General features: G+C 35.3%; 1 pseudogene; it reads left to right on the top strand.

The window, feature by feature from the left end:
• LOC140634866 (DLA class I histocompatibility antigen, A9/A9 alpha chain-like) overlaps positions 1-22,511 on the top strand; it is a 59,166-nt pseudogene extending 36,655 nt beyond the window's left edge.
• Positions 22,512-22,793: the final 282 nt, after the last annotated feature.

Here is a 22,793-nt window from a genome sequence, read left to right as displayed (position 1 = left end):
TCTATCCATTCTTTCATGTGCCTATTATTTGCAAAATAATGGTGACACTCTCTATATTTTATAGTGTTAACCAATAACTCACATGAGTACCTTTGAATTATTGTTTAAAATTCAGATCCTTAGAGCCATGGCCAGAGCTATACCAATAGAATCTCCATGGCAAAAACCCTTTTGATTATTATATATAGTGAAGCTTAAGGAATTCTTTAGTTTGGGGGCTTTCAATGAAATATACAGTGTGTGGAAAAATAGTTCTTCAAAATGTCTGAGGATTGCAAATTGACATTGGTGATGACAAATTCTTTCATATGATGTCTAAAAACTCCTCATGCTACCTGCCTCCAACTGTTTTTCTCTTGGCCACTGAGAATTTGGGATCTAGTGTACCGGAAGGTTTCAGGGGAGATGGATGGAAGGGTTGTGAATTATCAAACTGCCAAGTGATAATTACTGCATTAAGAAAAACAAACAAACCCTGAAATCACATAATTAAATTAGTAGGTATAGAGACATTGGGACTCAGTAGATGCATTTAAAATTATCAATCACCAGGTGCTGCTTACCTTTGTAATGGACTATTTATTTATGTATGATTTTCCACAGATATCAATCTGTTACATTGAAAAAAACTTCTTTGAAAAAATTTACATGACATTTGTGTTTATTATTTTATATATAATTAGAACTGCGGGGATCCCTGGGTGGCTCAACAGTTTAGCACCTGCCTCTCTCTCTCTGTGTGTCTCTCATGAATAAATACATAAAATCTTTAAAAAAAAAAAAAAGAACTGAGCAAAAAATAGCCAATACAAATTATTAGTGATATTATAATCTGGATATTACCAGGGTTTTTTTTTTAAAGATTTTATTTATTTATGAGAGACAGAGAGAGATAAAGGCAGAGACACAGGCAGAGGGAGAAGCAGGCCCCATGCAGGGAGCCTGACATGGGACTCAATCCCAGGACTCCAGGATCAGGCCCTGGGCATAAGGCAGGTGCTAAACTGCTGAGTCACCAGGGCTGCCCTGGATATTACCAGTTTTTAACTGATTCATGGACTTAGAGTTTTCTCAAAGTGTGACATTGTTAATTATATGTGTTTATGCATATATATATATGTAATAGAGTTAAATAACCAGATATTTAAAATCACACAATGTATTTTAAACTTTGCTATTTTACTCTATATATTGTAAATATATTTATATGATAATATAATTCTAAAATATTCTATCTGTAATCATATCTCCACACAATATTTCACTTGAAAGCAAAATATTCTTTGTTGTTCTCTTTTTAGATGTTTTATTTTAATTTTGCCTATCACCCACCATTGGTCATTAAAGTATTTCTTATCTTTGCTTTACTAAATATTCTGCAGAGAACAACAATGGAGTTAAATGCTCCCATATGAGGCAGATAAAAATAATATTACAGCAGTTTATAAATGTTTCTGTTTAGAGCTATTCTAAGAAATTTGAATTTGCTATTTCCAGCAAATTATAAAAGTAACTAGAAAAGGGGAGACTATGCTACGTGAAAGTACATATTATATAATGACAAAGAATAATATATTAGATTTCTGATGAATAACCAACCACCATTAAAATCCTTTTGGCACATTAAGCACTACCCATGTATTTTATGTATAATTCTGGGTTCAGTAAAATGAATTCTATTTTTAAACAATTAATAGTAAGGAGTAAAGTGAAAACAATTTTGGATTACACTTTTTTGGTAACTTTTTTCTTTTTTTTCTTGAAATTTCAGATTCATCTTTTTCTTCATATTATGTATGCACTATGTTCTCACATTCAAAACTATTGATGACATTATTTTTTTTCTTCAGACTTCTCTTTGGTTTATCTTTCCCGAAGTCTAGGTTCTTCTGCTATAATCTGGACTAAATTGCTCTCCAGTCTTGCTGGACATCTGCGATATATTTGAACCCCATGCCTGGAAATTATTCAATGGACATATCAGAAATTATATAGCATCTGTTTCATCCTTATGTTAATTTATAACCCAAGAAAAGTAAAGAAGGAAGCAATGAGTATAAATTACTAAGTCCATTTTCCTTTATCCTTTTAGAAAGAAAGTTAAAACATGCACCACATCAAAATATTTGAAATCTTGGAAATTTACGGGTGGTTATACAAATCATTCAAATATGAATCAAATAATTAAAAGTAACATGTTTTTAAAAAACGCATATCAAGTAGTCAAGTCACTTTGTTCACATGTGAGTCACTCTTCCTTTTGTCTTAATTGAGGCAGGTAAGTCTCACTAACAAAAATAATCTTGAATTTGATTTGAGCTTTTTTGTTAAGGGGAAAATTATTAAGCCAGTTATACTTTGTACTTCCTTACAAATCTTTCTTGGATTTTGAATTTATTTGTCACCTATTTTAAAAAATAGATTTTATTTGTTTATTTGAGAGAGAAAAAAGACAGAGAGCAAGGAGAAAGCACACTCAGGGAGAGGGCCAGAGGGAGAAGCAGACTCCTTTGCTGAGCAGGGAACCCTTTTTAATTTTTGTATGACCATCTCCCCATGCACAATCTTTTTTTAAAGTGTTACAATGTGTCTAGTGGAAAACTTTGAAGGACATGAAAAAAGAATTAAGAGAGAATATAAAGTTTCACCAAATATCCCCTTTAGGAATAATCTTCACCAATATATTAATAACACACACACACATTAAACAAACACATGCCACAAAGCATGGAACCATGGAAGGTCTTTTTAACCTTCAGTTTTACAACAGGTTGTGGAAAACCTCTATTTTGATAAGTGTGAATGAGCATCATCCTTTCAGATGGATGTAATTTATTCTATTAGGTTATAATTTAAATAGTTCTCAAATTATAATGACAGTAATGACAATAGCCTGCATCTACTTACTCTTTATTATATGCCATGTTGTTTTCTAAGGGCTTTTCCAGTATTCACTCATTTAAATGATGCATATTTATCTTGTTTTCTTTCTTTTTCATTGAAGTCAAGGAAAGATTAATATACTTTTATATATGCTTAAAACATTTTCTTGATTATAACTGTGAACACATTTATAGGAACTATGATGTTATTTCCTATCTCTACAATAGCTCTACAGATTTATATTTCTACCCAAATGATAAGCACTTCAGAGAATCCAATACTCATCTATATTTATTGCTAGTGAAATTAAGTGTTTTTCTGTATGATTAGTATCATCATTTTTTTTGAGGTATAAAAATCTGTATTTATATTACAAAGACAGAATGGTACAGAACAGTCCCTCCCAGTGAACAGGCAGGTGGGTGGCCCAATTCTCTCCAGCGAGGACCTTGTAATACACTGACCTGGCCAGCACCAGGCGACCTGGGCAGCCCCAGACTCTGGCACAGAACCTGCCCTAAATGTGGCCCGTGTTCAGAGTTCTGGGGAGGGGGCCCTAGGTTAGCCAACCCAGAGAGAGGCAGCAGGTGGGAGAGTGGGGGAAGCCTGCCTCACTCAGTGGATGCGGATTGTCTGGACCCTTGGGGCTGTAGTTGGGCACACAGCTCCATCAGCCAGGAGAGCAGGTCTGGGCACTAGGCACTGGGCAGTTTCTTCTTTTTCTCCAGATTATATCATTTTTACATTACTCTTTTCTTATTATTTTCTCTAAGAGTTCTTTTTATTTTGTGGGCCTGACTGTTTCTCTTTCATAGTAATACTTGTATATTGTTTAAAATGTCACATGGCGCAGTCGGTTGTCAGACTATTGATTTCAGCTCAGGTTGTGATCTCATGGGTTCTGATCTCCTTGGTCCTGAGATGGAGCACCCAGTCAGGTTTCACCCTCTATGGAGAGTCTGCTTGAAGTTTGTCTCCTTCCGCCCCTCCTCTCCACTCACTTTCTTTCTCTCTCTCAAATCACTAAATAGATCTTTAAAAAAAAAAAATGTCAATAAATAAAATCTTAAAAAAAAAAGAAAAAAATGGGATGCTTGGGTGGCTCAGCAGTTGAGTGCCTGCCTTCAGCCCAGGGCGTGATCTTGGAGTCCCGGGATGGAGTCCTACATCAGGCTCCCTGCAGGAAGCCTGCTTCTCCCTCTGCCTATGTCTTTGCCTCTCTTTCTGTGTGTCTCTCATGAATAAATAAAGAAAATCTTTAAAAAAAATATTGTCAGGGTCGCCTGAGTGGCTCAGCCACTTAACAGTCTGCCTTTGGCCCAGGTCATGATCCCAGGGTCCTAGGATTGAGCCCTGCATTGGGCTCCCTGCTCTGTGGGAAGCCTGCTTCTCCCTCTCGCTCTGCCCCCCACTTTGCGCTTGTGCATGCTCGCTCTCTCATTCTCTCTCTTGCTGTCAAATAAATGAAATCTTTTTTAAAAATTAACTTAAATGTCATATGGTGCTACCAGTTCTCTGCTCAACTTTTCTAAGTAGCTGCTTTATTCTCCCAAAGCAGCTGTTTTCAGAAAATTGGCTGGTTTGCATTCCTTTTAATCATCATATTTAAATCAAAAGCTTCTGTGTATAATATGTTGGTATGTAATGATAATGTTTATATGTTGGTTTCCTATTAGAAAAGATCAAACTGTCACCTTCTTACTTCATGCTACCAGTGCCCCCCACAAAAACATACCATCTTGCTGTAATTTTTGTTTGTCTCTTTTTTGTGGTTGCTGTCTTTTCTGCATTCCATATCTTTCTATCTTTTACTTAATATTATTCTGTAAGTACCTTTAATTTTAATGCAATACTTCCTCTAATAGCCTCTGAAAATAATTCAAGGGAGGTAAAATTTTTGTGACAAAACATATGCGAAAATGTTTTTATTCAACCTGCACACTTTGACTCCTGAATTAGACCTGGAATTCTTTCTTAGAAATTATGTTAAGAAAAAAAGCATTTTCCTTCAGTATATTCCTATAATTACTTTTAATTTCCAATAATTTGGGACGCCTTAGTGGTTCAGTGGTTGAGCATCTATCTGCCTTTGGCTCAGGGTGTGACCCCAGAGTCCCAGGACTGAGTCCCACATCTCCTCGCATGGAGCCTGCTTCTCTCTCTGCCTGTGTCTCTGCCTCTCTCTATGTGTCTCTCATGAATAAATAAAATCTTAAAAAAAAAAAAACTTCCAGTAATTTATTTTAAGAAGTCTGATGAGATTCTAATTTTTAGCAAATACATTTTAATGTATATTTAACTTTTCTTTGCCTCTGAAAAATATCCTTTATACCTGGTATGCTGAAATGTCATAAAGAGGTGGATTTATTGGATTTTTACATTTATTCATTTTCTGGAATGACTACACACCATTTAAATACAATCTTACATTTAATTTCTCTTGTAGTCATTATTAAAAATTGAGGCATATTTTTAAAAATTTAACTTCAGTCACTATTGATTTTAAATTGTTCTTTCTTGTTCTTAATGTTCCTTTGCTATGGAATCATACTATTTTCCTAGAGGAGATAATCCTCTGTCTCTTTAAGGGTTTAGATCATAATTAAATTTGTCCTGATGAGAACTTGATAGATAAATCTGATTATTTTTATAGTGGCAACAAGACTGTTTTAATTAGCCATGCAGACCTCCTTAAGTTTGCTTTGCAAACATAGAGTCACACAGTTTTTGAATACCAAGGCCATAAAGTCAACTTCAACCTAGAATCTTTCCTAAGCCATCCTGGCTGAAATTTTAATATTGTTTGTTATTCCAACTCGAGGAAATTGAAGCCAAGAAACTATTCCTATGAAATTTTACAAGTGGCACCTGTAAATATGTATGAATTTACTCTCTTTTGAAGGCCTTAAAATTTGGTCAGGTTTCTTCTCTCTCAGGAAGTGATTTTATTACCATTGGTGAAGTTGGCACTTTCAAAAAACAAACTACCTTAACTCACACCATAAGAAATAGATCTTTTGAATATCCCTTTCACTAGTAAAAATTTGATTTTTTATTTTAAGACTCCTCAAAAAGAAATCACTAGGACCAGACAGTTTCACTAGAGAATTTCACAAAATCTTCTTAAAAAGAATAAATATCAATTCTTTACACACTTTCAGAAAATAGAAGAGAGGGGGATACTATTACTTCATTTTTTGAACTTGATATTACCCAAACTTGATAGACAGTACAGAATGAATGAACAAATGAACAAAAAAAGAAAAAAGAAAGAAAGAAAGAAAGAAAGAAAGAAGAAAGAAAGAAAGAAAGAAAGAAAGAAAGAAAGAAAGAAAGAAAAAAGAAAGAAGAAAAAAAAGAATTAAAGAGAGAGGAAGGGAAAAAGGAAAGAATATAGACATAAAAATTCTTAATAAACATTAGAAAAGAATAGAATTCATCGATATAAAGTAAGAACTATACACCAAGTGGAGTTTATTCCAAGGATCCAAGGCTGGTCCAATATTTGAAAGTCAATCAATGCAATCTATTACATCAACAGGCCAAACAAACAAACAAACAAACAGAAAAATTACAGGAACATACAGAATGCTTATACAGAACGATGTGGAAAAATTATTTCACAAAATTTGACATTCTTTTTTTAAAAAATTCATTTATTAACTTGACAGAAAGAGAGAGTACAAACAAGTAGAGAGGGAGAGGGAGGAAACAGACTCCCCACTGAGCAGGGAGCCTGATGTAGGGCTCTGTTCCAGGACTCCGGGATCATTACCAGAGCCAAAGGCAGACACTTAGCTGACTGAGCTACTCAGGCTCCTCTCCACAGTCATTCTGGATAAGACTGCAAAACAAAAATAGAGGGAATCTCCCTCAAATTGATAAAAAGCATTTACAAAAAAAAAAAAATGGAGCTGACATTGTACTTAGTAGTGAAAGACTGTATGCTTCGCCCTGTGTTTGGGAACCCAGGCAAAGATGTCTGCTCTTACTAGTTATACATTTAATATTGTGGTACTAGTCCTAGCCAATGCAGTAAACCAAAAAGAAAGAAGGAAAGAAGAAAGAAGAAAGAAAGAAAAGAAAGAAAGAAAGAAAGAAAGAAAGAAAGAAAGAAAGAAAGAAAGAAAGAAAGAACAGGAAGGAAAGAAAATAAAAAAAAGAAAGAAAGAAAATTCATATAGAAAAGCAAGGAGTAACTGCCCCTATGTGCAAAGGATATCATTGCAAATGTAGAAAATAACAAAGATTTTACCAAAAATAGAAATGAACAAAAGATTCCTAGAGCTAATAAAGTGAGTTCAGTATGATCACAAGATTCTAGATCAATATACCTCCTCCAAAAAGAAAATAAAACTCTGTTTCTGTATACCAGCAACAAACGCATAGACTCAAACATTCAAAATATAACACCACTTATAATCACTCAAAACAAAAATAATTATGCATAACTTTAACAAATAGTGCATAGAGCTTGTATGCTAAAAACTACCAAATGCTTTTGAAGGAAATAAAATATATGCATGTTTAAATAAATGGAGACACATAATATATTTAAAGATTGGAAGACTTGCCATAACAGAAATGTCCATTTTCACCAAATTGAGATGCAGTTTTAATAAAATTTATCAAAACCCAGCAAGAGTTTTCATAGATATATACAAAAATATTCTTAACTGATACGGAAAAGCAAAAGAACTAGAATAACCAAAACAAGTTTTAGAAGAATAATGTAGAAGATTTCAAGATTGGTTAGATAGATACATAGTAGTCAAAAGTATTTGGTACTGGTGAAATGATAGACACATAGATCAGTGGAATAGAATAGAAAACTCAGGAAAGGATCCACAAAGTATTCCCAACTGATTTTTGATAAAGAAATAAAAGCATTTCAATAAAGGAAATAAAGTCTTTTAACAAATGTCCCTGAAGCAACTGGAATTCTATTGACAAAAAATAAGCAAAGCTCAATCCAAACCTTATGTTTTATACAAAATATAAATCAGAGTAGATCATGGACTTAAATGTAAAATATTTTTTTAAAAGTTAAAGAAAAATAAATGTAAAATGTAACACTGAAACTTCGGGGGGAAAATAGAAGAAAATCTTTGTGAACTATGACTAGTCAAAGTAATCCTAGATTTAACACCAAAAACAAGATGCATAAAAAGAAAAAGTGATGAGTTGAACTTCATCAATATTAAAAATTTTTTTCTGCCTGAAGGCTCTGTAAAGTGGATGAAAAGACAGTCTATCTAAAGACTGGGAGAAAACATTTTTAAGCAACCACGTATCTGACCAAAATATGAGCAACTATAATATATAAAGAACTGAAAAGAAAAAAAAAAAAAAAAAAAGCTTAAAAACCAAGCAATCCAGTTTAAGAGCATGGGCAAAGGGCAGCCCCGGTGGCTCAGTGGTTTAGCGCTGCCTTCAGCCCGGGGTGTGATCCTGGAGACCCGGGAGAGTCCCATGTCAGGCTCCGTGCACGGAGCCTGCTTCTCTCTCTGTCTCTGTCTGTCTGTCTGTCTCTCTCTCTCCCTCTGTCATGAATAAATAAATAAAATCTTTTTTTAAAAAAAGGCTGGAAAGTATGTGGGGAAACTGGATTATTCATACATTGTTGGTGGGAATATAAAATGGTACAACTTGTCTGAAAAATAGTTTGGTGATTCTCAAAAAAATGAAATGTGCAATCACTCTACAATGCAACAACTGCACTACTGAGCAGTCATCCCAGAATAATGAAGACATATTCATACAAAAACCAATACACAGGGGATCCCTGGGTGGCTCAGCGGTTTAGCGCCTGCCTTCAGCCCAGGGCATGAAGTTCTGCATCAGGCTCCCTGCATGAAGCTTGCTTCTCCCTCTGCCTGTGTCTCTGCCTCTCTCTCTCTCTCTCTCTCTCTCTCTGTGTGTCTCTCATGGATAAATAAAATCTTAAAAAAAATACACAAACATTTATAAGAACTTTATGCTAAATAGCTCCAAGCTGGAAACAATGCAAATGTCTTTGAACCAGTGAATGAGGGAGCAGACTATGGCATGTTGGTACAGGTGGTGTTTCTGTATCACATTCATGATAATAAAAATGAATGACAGTAGTACAGGCGATACCTGGATGAATCTCCAGAAAATTACACTGTGAGGAAAAGACCATTCTCAAAGGGTTATATATATCTTATGATTCCATTTCTACAGCATTCTTGAACTCATAAAAGTGTAGCAATGAAGCACAGATTATTGATTTCCAGGGGTCAAGATAAAGTGTGCAAAATAGAAATGCATGTGACTAATCAGTGACAACATGAGGCATCTTACAGTGATAGGACATGTTCTATATCTCGACTGTACTGATGTCAATATCCCGGACATCCAAAATTGCTTAATATAATTTTCAAATAAGTAATGTAATGACCCCTATGCAAATATAATTTACACACATATTGAATTTTTAACTTAACTCATTTAATGAGGGAACCAGTAAGGTGTTAAAATCGGTGCACATGAGATCAGAAAAAAAAAAAAATACACCAAAACAAACAAACACAATCAGGAATCTTGAAATTAATTTGATAATAGAGGCATGGACAACTGGATAATATAAATTAAAATATAGTGTTTGATGTTAACTTTTCTAAAAGTGGAAAATCACATGAAATAACATCAATTATATTTTCTGGGACAAAAATCTGTATTGCTATTGACAGGAAACAGTTTTCTACAACTTAAGTTCTATTTCTCCAGATTTGTATGAAATAACCTAAATAATCAATAATAATCAAAGGTGCATCTTAGAAGCATTTAATTCTCAGATATCCTGCCAAACAATGCATAGGACTTCATTCAAAGGACATCTTGAACCTGTTTTATGGTTTCTACAATCATAATATTTTTTCTTGAAACAATTACTGAAGTAAAATACTTAGAATTTCACTTGATTGGATTTTTATTACATAGAGATTCATGTGCATTTAAGATCATCCTATTTTTTTTATTATTAGATATATATGTTATATATATAGAGAGAGAAAACCTCTAAGTCTACCAATGGATAGGTGACATGTATATTTATACATATAAATATTCATATATTTCTATTTCTTCTGGTATATATTATATAGTCATATATATAATGATGAATAAAATACATGGTATACATAACTATATATAACAATCATATATTTTATTTATTTTATTCATTTGAAGGTATATTTTTAAATTATATTAGTGGAAATGTGATAATATTTTCCTTTATTACTTCTTATTGTTTTTTACTACTAAAGAGAATCTGGTATGTTTATTAATATGTAAATAATAGTGATATGCTTTACTTTTTAAGAAACTTCATGTTGGCATTTAGTATAATAATAAATTATAATAAATATATATAACTGAATATGAAAATGGATAATAGTGGTTTGGGGTCCAATTTTCTTTTTTTTTTTTTTTTTTAATTTTTATTTATTTATGATAGTCACACACAGAGAGAGAGAGAGGGGCAGAGACACAGGCAGAGGGAGAAGCAGGCTCCATGCACCGGGAGCCCGACGTGGGATTCGATCCCAGGTCTCCAGGATCGCGCCCTGGGCCAAAGGCAGGCGCCAAACCGCTGCGCCACCCAGGGATCCTGGGGTCCAATTTTCAATGATATACAGACATAAAGTTACAATATAGCTCAAAGACTTTAGATGGAAGTAAAGATGACATACTCTTGAAAATTATGTTAAAAAAACAGAAGGAAATTATGTTAGAGGCAATATACAGCTCTGATAATGAAGATAAATATATTTATATTTATAAATAAAATTTCAAAATAAAATATATATCATGAATTTCACAAAATAGGCAAGATTTTTGCATACACATTCATATAGACACATATATAAATGTATGTGTATGTGTATGACTTTACATATGCACTTGTATCAAATTTTTGAAATATTACTAATAGATTTTTAACTATTTAATTCATTTTCTTAAATATTACATTTTGTTGGTTAAGCTATCATTTTTATAGTTCTCCTTGGGACTATGAGAGATTCCATATACACACCTGCTTTATATTGAAACATAAATTTTACATCACCTTAAAAATAGTATTATGCCTGTGCTAATATTTTCAACATATTTTATATATGTAAATGTACATGCCATGCATCAATAATGACTTAATGCATTTCCCCAAGTTTTAAAATTTTGCATATATGTTTTATAGGAAAAATAATTTATTTGAAGTAGTCATTTTGACCCCTTCTTTCAGATATAGCCTTAATACAGAGAAATGACTTTGAAATAAGAGGTATAAGTTGGGGTGCCATGATTGTAGTAATTACTAAGAACCATCTGTCAAGGCATGATTCCAAGAGTGGATAGCACTCTAGGTAGGTTGGCCTCACTTCACAGCAAAATCCAATTAAGGGAATTAAAGTTTTAAGCAAACCATCTCAAGATGGTACAGCTCCAAAGATAATTTCTACGAGTAAGCTCTGTAAGGAGTCTCGTTGCTATCCATTTATTTGCCAACTGATGCAGAAAAAAGAAAAAAACTAAAAGAGTTTCCATAGTCACACAGGACTCTGTGTCATTGGTAGATGTAGTGAAGCAAGCCTTTTATAGACCCTAGAAAAATCTTAATTTTAGTGCTCCCATTTGATATGATTATAAATCTATTAAAATATACTAAGCTCATATTAATTATAATTCATATGAGTTGAGTTGAAATGAATAAAAATTGACAAGTGATTTCTTGACCACATCCATTTTAAATTTATTTTTGTATATAATAAAGAAAATGGCCCAGTGTCATTCTTCTGCATGGTGTCCAGTTTTCCCAACACCATTTGTTGAAGAGACTGTGTTTTTTTTTTTCCATTGGGAAAATTAGTTTTGTCAAAGATTAGTTGACCATATGTTGTGGGTCCACTTCTGGCTTTTCTATTATATTCCATTGATCTGTGAGTCTGTTTTTGTTCCAGTACCAAATTGTCTTGATGACTACGGTTTTATAATACAGCTTGAAATCTGGGATCGCGATGCCTCCAGTTTTGTTTTTCTTTTTCAGAATTGCTTTGGCTATTTGGAGTATTTTGTGGTTCCATACAAATTTTAAGGTCACTTGTTCTAGCTCTGTGAAAAATGTTGGTGGTATTTTGATGGGGATTGCATTTAATGTGTAGGTTACTTTGCATACTGTAGATGTTTTAACAATGTTTGTTCTTCCAATCCATGAGCATGGAATACTTCTTTGTGTCCTCTTCAATTTACTTTTTAAAAAGATTTTATTTATTTATTCATAATAGACACAAAGAGAAAGGCAGAGACATAGGCAGAGGAAGAAGCAGACTTCGTGGGGGAGCCCAATGCGGTACTCCATCCTGGGACCCAGGATCACACCCTGAGCCAAAGGCAGATGCTCAATCAGAGCCACCCAGGTGTCTCCCTCTTCAATTTCTTTCATAAGCCTTCTATAGTTTCCAGAATACAGATCTTTTACCTATTTAGCTAAGTTTATTCCTAGTTATCTTAGTGTTTTTGGTGCAATTGCAAATGGGATTGATTCCTTGATTTCTTTCTCTGCTGCTTCATTATTGGTGCAGAGAAATGCAACAGATTTCTGCACTTTGATTTTATATCCTGGAACTGAATGAATTTATGTATTGAGTAAATGTGAATTTATGTATTTTTCCAATTTTTTGGTGGAGTCTTTCAGGTTTTCTACATAGAGTAACATGTCATCTGCAAATAATGAACTGCTTCCTTGACAATTTGGATGCCTTTTATTTCCTTTTTGTTCTCTTATTGCTAAGGCTAAGACTTCCAATATTATGTTAAATAGTAATGCTGAGAGTGGACATTCTTGTCTTCTTCCTGACTATAGGGGAAAAGCTCTCAGTTTTTCTCAATTGAGGATGATGTTAGCTGTGGGTCTTTCATATATGGCCTTTATTATAATGAGATATGTCCCATCTATCCTTACTTTGTTGTTGTTTTTTTTTATCAAGGAAGGATGCTATATTTTTTCAATGCTTTTTCTGAAAATCTAGAGGAGAACACAGGTAGAAACTTCTTTGACGTTGGCTGTAGCAACTTCTTACTAGACACACTGCCACAGGCAAGGAAAACAAAAATGAACTCTTGGGACTTCATCAAGATAAAAATCTTCTGTATTGCAAAAGAAACAATAAAACTGAAAAATAGCCTATGGGATGGAAGAAGATATTTGCAAATGACATATCTAATAAACAGGTAGTGTCCAAAATCTATAAAGAATTTATCAAACTCAACACCCAGAAAACAACCTACTTAAGAAACAGGCAGAAGACATGAATTGACAATTTTCCAAAGAAGACATCCAGATGACTAACAGATGCATGAAAAGATGCTCAACATCACTCATCATCAGGAAAATACAAATCAAAACCACAAGGAGATACCACTTCACACCTCTCAGAATAGCTAAAAGTAACAACACAAGAAACAATAGGTGTTGGTAAGGGTACAGAGAAAGGGGAACTTTCTTGCACTGTTGATAGGAATGCAAACTGGTACCACGACTCTGGAGAATAGTTTGGAGTTTCTTCAAAAAGTTAAAAATAAAACTACCCTATAATCCAGCAATTACACTACTAGACATTTATCCGAAGGATACAAAAACACAGATTTGAAGGGGTACGTGAACCTTGATGTTTATAGCACCATTACCAATAATAGCAAAACTATGGAGAGAGTCCAGATGTCCATTGAACAATGAATGTATAAAGAAAATATGCTATATATATATATATATATATATACACACACACACACACACAAAGGAATATTGTTCAGCCATCCAAAAAAAATGAAAAGTTGCCATTTTCAATGATGTGGATAGAGCTAGAGTGTATTACTTTAAGTAATATAAGTCGAAGACAAATACCACTTGATCTCACTCATATGTGAAATTAAGAAAGCAAATGAGGGTTAACCTTCTGACTCTTGATTTCAGCTCATGAAATCAAGCCCCCATCAGCTCTGGGCTCAGCAGGGATTCTGCTCAAGATTCTTTCTCTCCCTCTGTCCCTCCCCCAACTCTTGCAGTTGTGTAATCTCTCCAAAAATAAATAAATAAATAAATAAATAAATAAATAAATAAATAAATAAATAAAATAGGGGCACCTTGGTAGTTCAGCCAGTTGAGTGTTCAACTCTTCATTTCAACCCAGGTCATGACCTCAGGGTTGTGAAATCAAGTCCCAGGTTCGGCTTATGCTCAGGGAGAGTCTGTTCAAGAATGCATCTCTCCATATACCTCTGCCCCTCCCCCCATGCCCTTGCACACTCTCTCTCTCTCTCTCAAAATAAAAAAAAAATAAACAAAACCTAAAGATAAATAAATTACTTTTTAAAAAGAGGGAAAACAGATAAACATATGGGAAGAAGAGGAAAAGGATAGAAGGAAACAAGCCATAAGGGCCTCTTAATTATAGAGAACAAACTGAGGGTTGATGGAAGGAGGTGGATGGGGCAAGAGCTAGATAAGTGATGAGTATTAAGGAGAGCACTTGCTGTGATGAGCACTGAGAGTTATATGTAAGTGATGAATCACTGAACTCTACTCCAGAAGTCAATATTGCACTGTATGTTAACTAAAATTTAAATTAAAAAAAATTGACAGATGATTTTGTTTTATAGATAAACATGTATTACTATTTTTTCGATAAGACATAATTTTTCTCTATCAACTATTTTTTATTGGTCCTTTAGAAAGTTGCAGACATGAGGTACTCAGGGTATATTGTATGATCAATATAGTGAGTGTCTACTGGTATACACAAGCTCACTCCTACTACTATTTCCACTACTTTTCCTCCAGTCTCAAGACTGAAGAGAACTTTGTTGGTGGTTATGTGAGAATACAACAAACTCCCATTCTTATTCTCTCACACTAGCTTCAGGTAAAAATGTTTTTCTTTCTCTAAGAAATAAAAATGTCCTAAGAGTTGATTCCACTGTCTCCAATTTACTCTTTTCCATTTTAATTAATCACTATAGTAGTTATACGTTATTTAATATATTTTCTTGTAAGTTTCTTTCAATCCTACCTAAAACTTCCATTAATTTAAAAACATTATTTTAACCCTATCACATATACCAATAAATTGTATATAAAAAGATAAGCATACTAAAGTAGTTTTCATTTCAGAAACTATGAAACTGTGGAACAATCACCTTGAAAGAATCCTTTAGAAGAAAGAGGAATTAATTATCTCAGTCTAATTTACTGATCATTAGAAATCTACCTTTAGGATATGTTTTATCTGTTTGTTCTTCTAATGTCCCTTGTAATGGGTTTGTTTTCGTATCAGATTTTAAAGAATGATTAACTAGACACCAGTGAGTTCATTTTTCTTTCTTGAAATGTTCATGCTTTTACTAGCATTCTGGTAACCTACTTAATTTTTGTAAATTCATATGGATAGTTTTCTGCTTATATCAGCATTGTTTAGCACATTGGCAATTCTATGCAAAATAATGTATAGGAAATTTAAAAGTGATAATAAGAAATACACTTGAAAGTCTAACAGAGTCTCAATATTATTTCTACATAAAAATAGGGATGTTTAAAACAAGTGGACAGTATACAGTAGACAATAAGTAAACAAGGTAGACATTGATGTTTACCTGAGAATGACAAAATCCAAATTATTTTATATTTAATTGAATGATGATTTTGGTAGCATGTAATTAAAATCTTGTTTTTCCTTTTCTGTATTTTAATTTGATTGCCTGATTTCTCTCTGTGAGGGAAGGCCTGTTCCATTTAGATATAATCAAGTCAGGATCATAGAACTATAAATACTTATAGTTTGAAAATACTTCATTTTAGATTTATATACCCTATAGATCTGTTATGGAGATAAAATAAGTTAATGCATTTAAAGTACCTTAAATCGTGTCTGGCATGTACTAAGTGTATAGTAAGTCCTACATGATGATGATGATGATGATGATGATGATGATGATGAAGAAGATGATGATGATGATCTAGCTAGATATATCAGAAGGATTCAGCTACCTGGATATAGAATAAGAAAAGAAAATTGTCTGATCCTCAGTTAAGTGATCTTTTCCCCCACAATATTTCTCATTTAATCTTAACAACAGCTGTGTTAAATAAATTTTAGTCAAAGCCCTATTTTACACGAGAGGACGCTAAGGCAGGTCCTTGGAGGTCTTTAATGACACATGAAAATCTGGTGCCAGTAACTGTCATTTTGAATTCTGTATTTACTACTAAATCCAAAAATTTAGAAATAAAATTATAAATAGGGCCAATTAATAAACACTACTAGATCTATATCAAGAGATGAAGAAGATTTTTATTTCACATCTATGATGTCATGTAAATGACAGTTTGGACCACTGGAGTGATAACTGAAAAAGTTGGCAAGATTAAGTCTTATTGATGCATCATTGTGTTAAATTCCTAAAGTTATACCCTCCGCCCCCCAGATTTATATAACCATAAATCTGAATCGTCATAGCTCAGAATCCTATTAGTTTTGATGCCTTCACAGATTATGTTGACCAATAAACCTCACCATGTTGTCCGTCAGAAATTCACCCATTAAAAAAATATGATGTCTTACTTATTATGTTTAGCCAAAAAAGAATACTTGTCCAGTATTGGCAAAAAATTTCATATATTTCCTTTGGTCCATGCTTATGTAAATATTGCTATTCCATAACACTCATTTCCAGGAAGCTTATATAAAATTTCTGAATACATCTCAACATACATTTCTGGTAATACTATCAAAGGATCAGAACTGGTAAATAGACTGAAATTCTCTTGCCATGCCTGCTCTCTTTATTCCTCCTCATGGCAAGACCTTAGTGCCATCCCCAAAGGAGAGGTGCATACAAAATCTATTAACAACTCCAAGAGTATCTTCAAAATTTCCCCATGGCAAGGCTTATAATGCTGGTAGTCATTGACAGTAACTCCCAGTTTTAGATATTAGTTGTTATTAATGATGACTCTTCTAGATCTTTCTGTGAGATAATCCTAGGTCTTCTAACATCTCTTAACTCAAGGTTTATTTCTGAGCACCATGTTAGGAGGGAAGATGAGAACAGAATACCTCATAAAGTCTTGGAAATGAGTCTTTGTCTCACAGTTTCATGGAATGTAAAATGTGTACTACATTTAGCTTTGTGGTGTTTGCAAGTAACTAGCTAACGAATTTTAAACTTAAATGAGTGCGTGATTTACTTTTTAAAAACAGGGTGGATTCCATTTCACATACACATTTGGACTTACTCCCTTGAATGGGTGAGAAATAGATGATATTAACGCAGTTCACAGAACTGCATACAATCTTATCTATCGATGCCCAGACTTGTCTCTTATCATCCACAACATCTAATGAAACAAAATTTGAGGCAAGCTAGATTTTTGTGGAACTCTGTTAATGGATCAAGACCTTTTTTCTTTGCTTGGTTTTGTGCTTGGAAAGATTTATGTTACTTATTTTTTGTTTTAAAGTTTTTATTTATTAAATAATTGTTGTAGGAAAACAATCATTTTAAAACTAAAGCACTTTAGCACTGATTTTTTTCTCTTGCAAAAAAAAAAAAAAAAAAACCTAAGTGGTAAACTGTAATTGTTAATTGCAGTTATCAAGTAGTAGTTACTGTTTTTAAGTAAGTCCTCCTGAAATATGTGTACATTTATTTTTTAAAAAGCAGTTATGCTAAAATACACAAGATATAGAATGCTTGAAAAAATGATATAAGAAATTGTGTCATTTTGCTGTTTAATGTCGCTTCCAAGACGTCGTGGAATTATGACTAACATTACCATTGCCAATCACACTGGCCACGGAAGAATTTATGAAGAGGAAAGAGAACATTTTTCTCTATGAAACTGCAACCATGGCTGTGGGAAAAACTACCTGGGCCCTCTTATAAATAATGAGTAATCTAGTTATCTTCAAAGTTTTGTTGAACTACAAGCAAAAGGCTAAATCAGTGTGGTAAAATCCAAAGTATCATGTAATGTTCATATAGGTAGAAAGTAAAGAAGTAGCAGAAAAGTTATTTTATCTGTAGGAGTTAGCATCTGGAAATTCCTGTCTTAATGACTATTTTAAAAGAATTAAATAGGGGCACCTAGGTGGCTCATTTGGTTGGGTGAACAAGTCTTGATTTTGGCTAGGTCACTATCTCAGGGTTGCGGGTTGGAGCCCTGTGGCGGCTTCACATTGAGCAAGGATTCTGCTTGAGATTCTCTCTCCCTCTTCCTCTGCTCCTCCCCCTGCTCACGTATGCTCTCTTTCTCTCTAAAATAAATAAATAAATCTTAAAAATAATTAAATATTAATCCTTACTGTGCTTGTGGCACCTACCTAACATATGAATATTTACAGAGTACTCTGTGTTTCTTTAGGGTGCAATTCTTGGGTTACTAGTATTGGCTACTCTGTGTTTAAAGATCGGCACAGTCCATTGTCTTCCTTAAGGCCTTTACTATTCACTTAGCCACCCTTCCTGAGACTTGTGGTGTACAATCATCAATCCCTCTGAGTGGTAGTCAGAATAAAATAACTGCAGGATATCTAGTAAAACAAGTATATATTACTATTCAAATACTCATCATTTCTTTTATGTCATTTAGAGCTATTCCTGCAAATCAGTTTTCTATAACTATCCTTGTTATTGGTTATGATGATTAATTAACTTAGATAAATTAAATTTATAAACATTATTATCACAGGATATTTGTTTCTTGTATTTAAATCCACTCTGTAGATCTTGAAAAGATTCAACAACATTGTATAGGAACAAAATAAGATGTGTGTTCTAGCTTGGAGAAAATACATTTTTTTAGTTTATCTCAATTTATACTTTCCAAAAAGCAAAGAGAGAATACATTTATTTGGAAAAAATACTACAGAGTGAAGTATTTTGTATGCATATTTTATTCTCAGCACTGGTCCAAGAAATATAACTTGTATTAAAGACAATTTTCTAAAAAGTGGTAGCAGCCTTTATTTATTTAATTGAAATATGGTTTTCTGGGGAAAAAAATCTGCTTTCAAGTATGGTCTGCCTTCTCTCTTGTAGTTCCTTCACATAATCATCTGCCAATTTAAAAACTGCATAGCATAGAATTAATTATGTAAATTTTAACAGCTGATTATAGGGAGACAAAAAACAAGGTTATTTTCTAGTAAGATTATAAGATGGAGATTCCTAATTGCTGGACAGCTGTCATCATTAGGATTTATTCAAATAGCTAACTAGCCCAAACCAGAAAGCAGAAACAGCAGCTGCAAACTAATACACTCACACATGTACACATACACACACACACACACACACTCTCACACATATTTATAATAGATTATTTCAAATTATTCAAGAATCATACTTCTCAGACAGCTACACATTAGAATCAATAAATGGAACTTTTACAATAAATCAGTGTATGAAGTCCATCCCAACACAACAGAATCAGATTATCTGAAGGTGGGTTCCAGGAATCAATAGCAATTCAAAGCTTTCCAGACAATTCTAATGTAATGCACTATACATATTCTCATATACATATATATACTATATGTGTGTGTATATATATTATACATATATTACATGTGTGTATATACATTATACATACATTTTATGTATATAAAAATATTTTTTAAATATATATAATAAATCAGCAAAACACACATAACCTTTCAGTCCTGACGTTTAAGAAACTAGACTTGTCATCAATCGCTTTATTTCTTCGCACATATTCCTTCAGCTCTCTCTCTTCATTTTTATTTTAGTGTTCAATAAATAACCTATGCTTTACATTGATAATATACCTATGGTTCTTTTTGTGAATCCATGTGAAGAAACTTGTTTATTCCTAAACATTTTTGTTTTTTCTTTAATTTTCTACAGCATAATAATTCAAACATTACTATATATTAAATTTCTTTGTTACTTATTTGATCAATAATATTATTACTAACTCACATGATAGGAAAGATATGAAAGTTGCTTCACAGTTACGTAAGGGCTTCTTTTTACCATTAAGCATTTTATTAGAATCAAATAACTATTGAAGGTATAACATTAGAAAAATATCTCACTTAAGAAGGAAATTGGCAAATAATGACAGACTATAAAGAAATAATTAGTCATAAATTCAATATCATTTATATCAGATTATTGTTGCATAGATGTCAATATTTTAGAATTTTGCTCTTGCAAGATTATTCTGCTTAACATTTTTTCCAGACATATTTTGATCTATGTTGTAGTGTCATAAAAGTAATTGATTGTCTTACCATTAAAATTATTCTAGCTCAGGGCACCTGGGTGATTCAGCGGTTGAGCATCTGCCTTCGGCTCAGGGCACGATCCTGGAGTCCTGGGATTGAGTCCCGCATTGGGCTTCCCACAGGGAGCCTGCTTCTCCTTTGCCTATGTCTCTGCCTCTCTCTCTGTGTCTCTCATGAATAAATAAATAAAATCTTAAAAAAAAAAAACATTATTCTAACTCAAAAGGCCGTTTCCTCTCTGTGTGTGTTGTATGTGTTTGAGCAGTAAATCTTTTTAAGCTTATTGAATTTATCTCAGCAAATTTTTTTTTTTTTTTTTTAGGAAAAAAAATCTTAACACAATGTTTGATATTTTAGGTTCCTGACATCAATTGACATAGTACCTTGTTAAAATTAAAAACATAATAGAAGGTAAAAGAGGAAAGCATTACAAAAACTGGAGCATGATACCAGTAATTGGGGAAAAAAAAAACAATATTTTTTTAAAAATTTAAATTCAATTTGCCAATATATAGTATAATACCCAGTGCTCTTCTCATCATGTGCCCTCCTTAATGCCTGTCACCCAGTCACCCCATCCCCCACCCACCTCCCCTTCTGCAACCTTTTGTTTGTTTCCCAGAGATTGGAGTCTCTCATGGTTTGTCTTCCTAATGGGAAAAATCAATACTTAAGGGAGGCACTGGGCCTAGATGATGACATGCACTTGGAGGATAAGCACAAAAGATTATTTTCTAATTTCTAATTAATTGCTGGCAGGCATTGATAAAGAAATCATCCTATTATCATACAGCTACACCAAAATAAACATATTCATTGTGTATTAATTAGCAGCAAAATGATCTACAACTTAACAACCTAGATAAGTCACAACTTTCTCTTTTTTAAGTCCAGATGGTCAGGCTGCTCGGATCCAGGAAGTAATCCAAGAACTTCTGTTCTTTTTATCTAGTTTCTGACATCCCCTAGGCGTATTTCCCTAATTCATAGAAACTAAACCGCTCCCCACGTCCTACGCTGACAGTTGAGTGTCTGGGGCAGGAACATGAGAATTCTCTTAAAGAGCATAGTCACACGCTCATACCAAGCTGCAAAGGAGGCTGGGTCGTGTGGTCCCTGTCTCGTTGGTGGCACACCTTATGAAAACGTGGGGGGACTTTACTACAAAATGCAGAATTAGAGCATGAGTACTGCGGGGTAGTTACCATTCCATTTCACACATATAATTTAGTAAGAAACGGCTGTGTGGGCAGTGTCCCGGGACCCCGGAGAGGAAGCGGTGACACCACCAGCCTTCCTCGTGCTGCTGTCGGTGACCCTGGCCGCGGCCCTGCCCCGGGCGGGCTCCCCCCTCCCCCCCCCCAGGTACTTGGACCCCGCCGTGTCCCGGCCCCACACGCAGGTGGTGCGGTTCGACAGCGACTGGGCCACTGCGAGGAGCAGCAGGGGCCGGGGTATCGGGACCAGGGGACGCGGCGGGTCAAGAAGTCCGCACGCATAACCGAGTGCACCTGGACCCCCTGCGCGGCTGCTACGAGCAGAGCGAGGCCGGGTCCCAGGCCCTCCAGACCGTGTCCGGCTGTGACCTGGGGCCGACGGGCGCCTCCTCCGCGGGTACTGGCAGGACGCCTACGACGGTCCCCTGCACCGGGACCTGCGCTCCCGGCCGGCGGCGGACACGGCGGCGCAGTTCCCCGCGCAAGGGGGAGGCGGCAGGTGCTGCGGGGCCGAGAGCAACCACCCGGAGACGACGTGCGCCGCGCGGACCTGGAGGACCTGGAGACGCGCAGGGAGACGCTGCAGCGCGCTGAACCCCCCAACCCGCGTGCGACCCGCCACCCCTTCTCGGACCGTGAGGTCACCCTGCGCTGCAGGGCGCTGGGCTTCTACCCTGCGGAGATCACCCTGACCTGGCATGGGATGGGGGGAGGGGGGGACCAGACGCAGGACACAGAGCTTGTGGACACCAGGCCTGCAGGAGATGGCACCTTCCCGAAGTGGGCGGCTGCGGGGGTGCCCTGTGGACAGGAGCAGAGGTACAGGTGCCACGTGCAGCATGAGGGGCTGGTGGAGCCCGTCACCCGGAGATGGAGCCTCCTCCTCCTCTGTCCACCAATCTCATCATCAGCATTGCTGCTCTGATTCTTGTGGTCGCTGGGGTGATTGGAGCTGTGACCTGGATGAAGCAGCGCTTGGGAGGAAAAGGACCAGGCTACTCTCGTGCTGCACGCGATGACAATGCCCAGGGCTCTGATGTGTCTCTGACGGCTCCTAGAGTGTGAAAGCAGCTGCCCTGTGGGGACTGAGTCATGCAAGACGTTTTCACATCTCATGTGATGACATCAACAACCCTGGCTCGTCTCTTTGCAAAGTGTCAGGATGTGCCTGTGCCCCTAGGAACATAATGTGAGGAGGTGGGGAGATTGGCCTGCCCTGCCCACCATGATCTGTCCCTAATCTGTTGTGCATTCTCTTCCTTGATGTGCTTTCCTGTCCAGCAGATGCAGGGCTGGACCATCTCCATCCCTGTCTTTGTTTCATGTTTTCATGTTGAGTACTAATGACTTACTACCCAATTGAAAA

Source organism: Canis lupus, chromosome 6 (genome assembly GCF_048164855.1).
Source record: "Canis lupus baileyi chromosome 6, mCanLup2.hap1, whole genome shotgun sequence".
NCBI lineage: Eukaryota > Metazoa > Chordata > Mammalia > Carnivora > Canidae > Canis > Canis lupus.
Note: the sequence above shows the minus strand (reverse complement) of the source record. Positions and strands in the feature narration are given on the sequence as shown.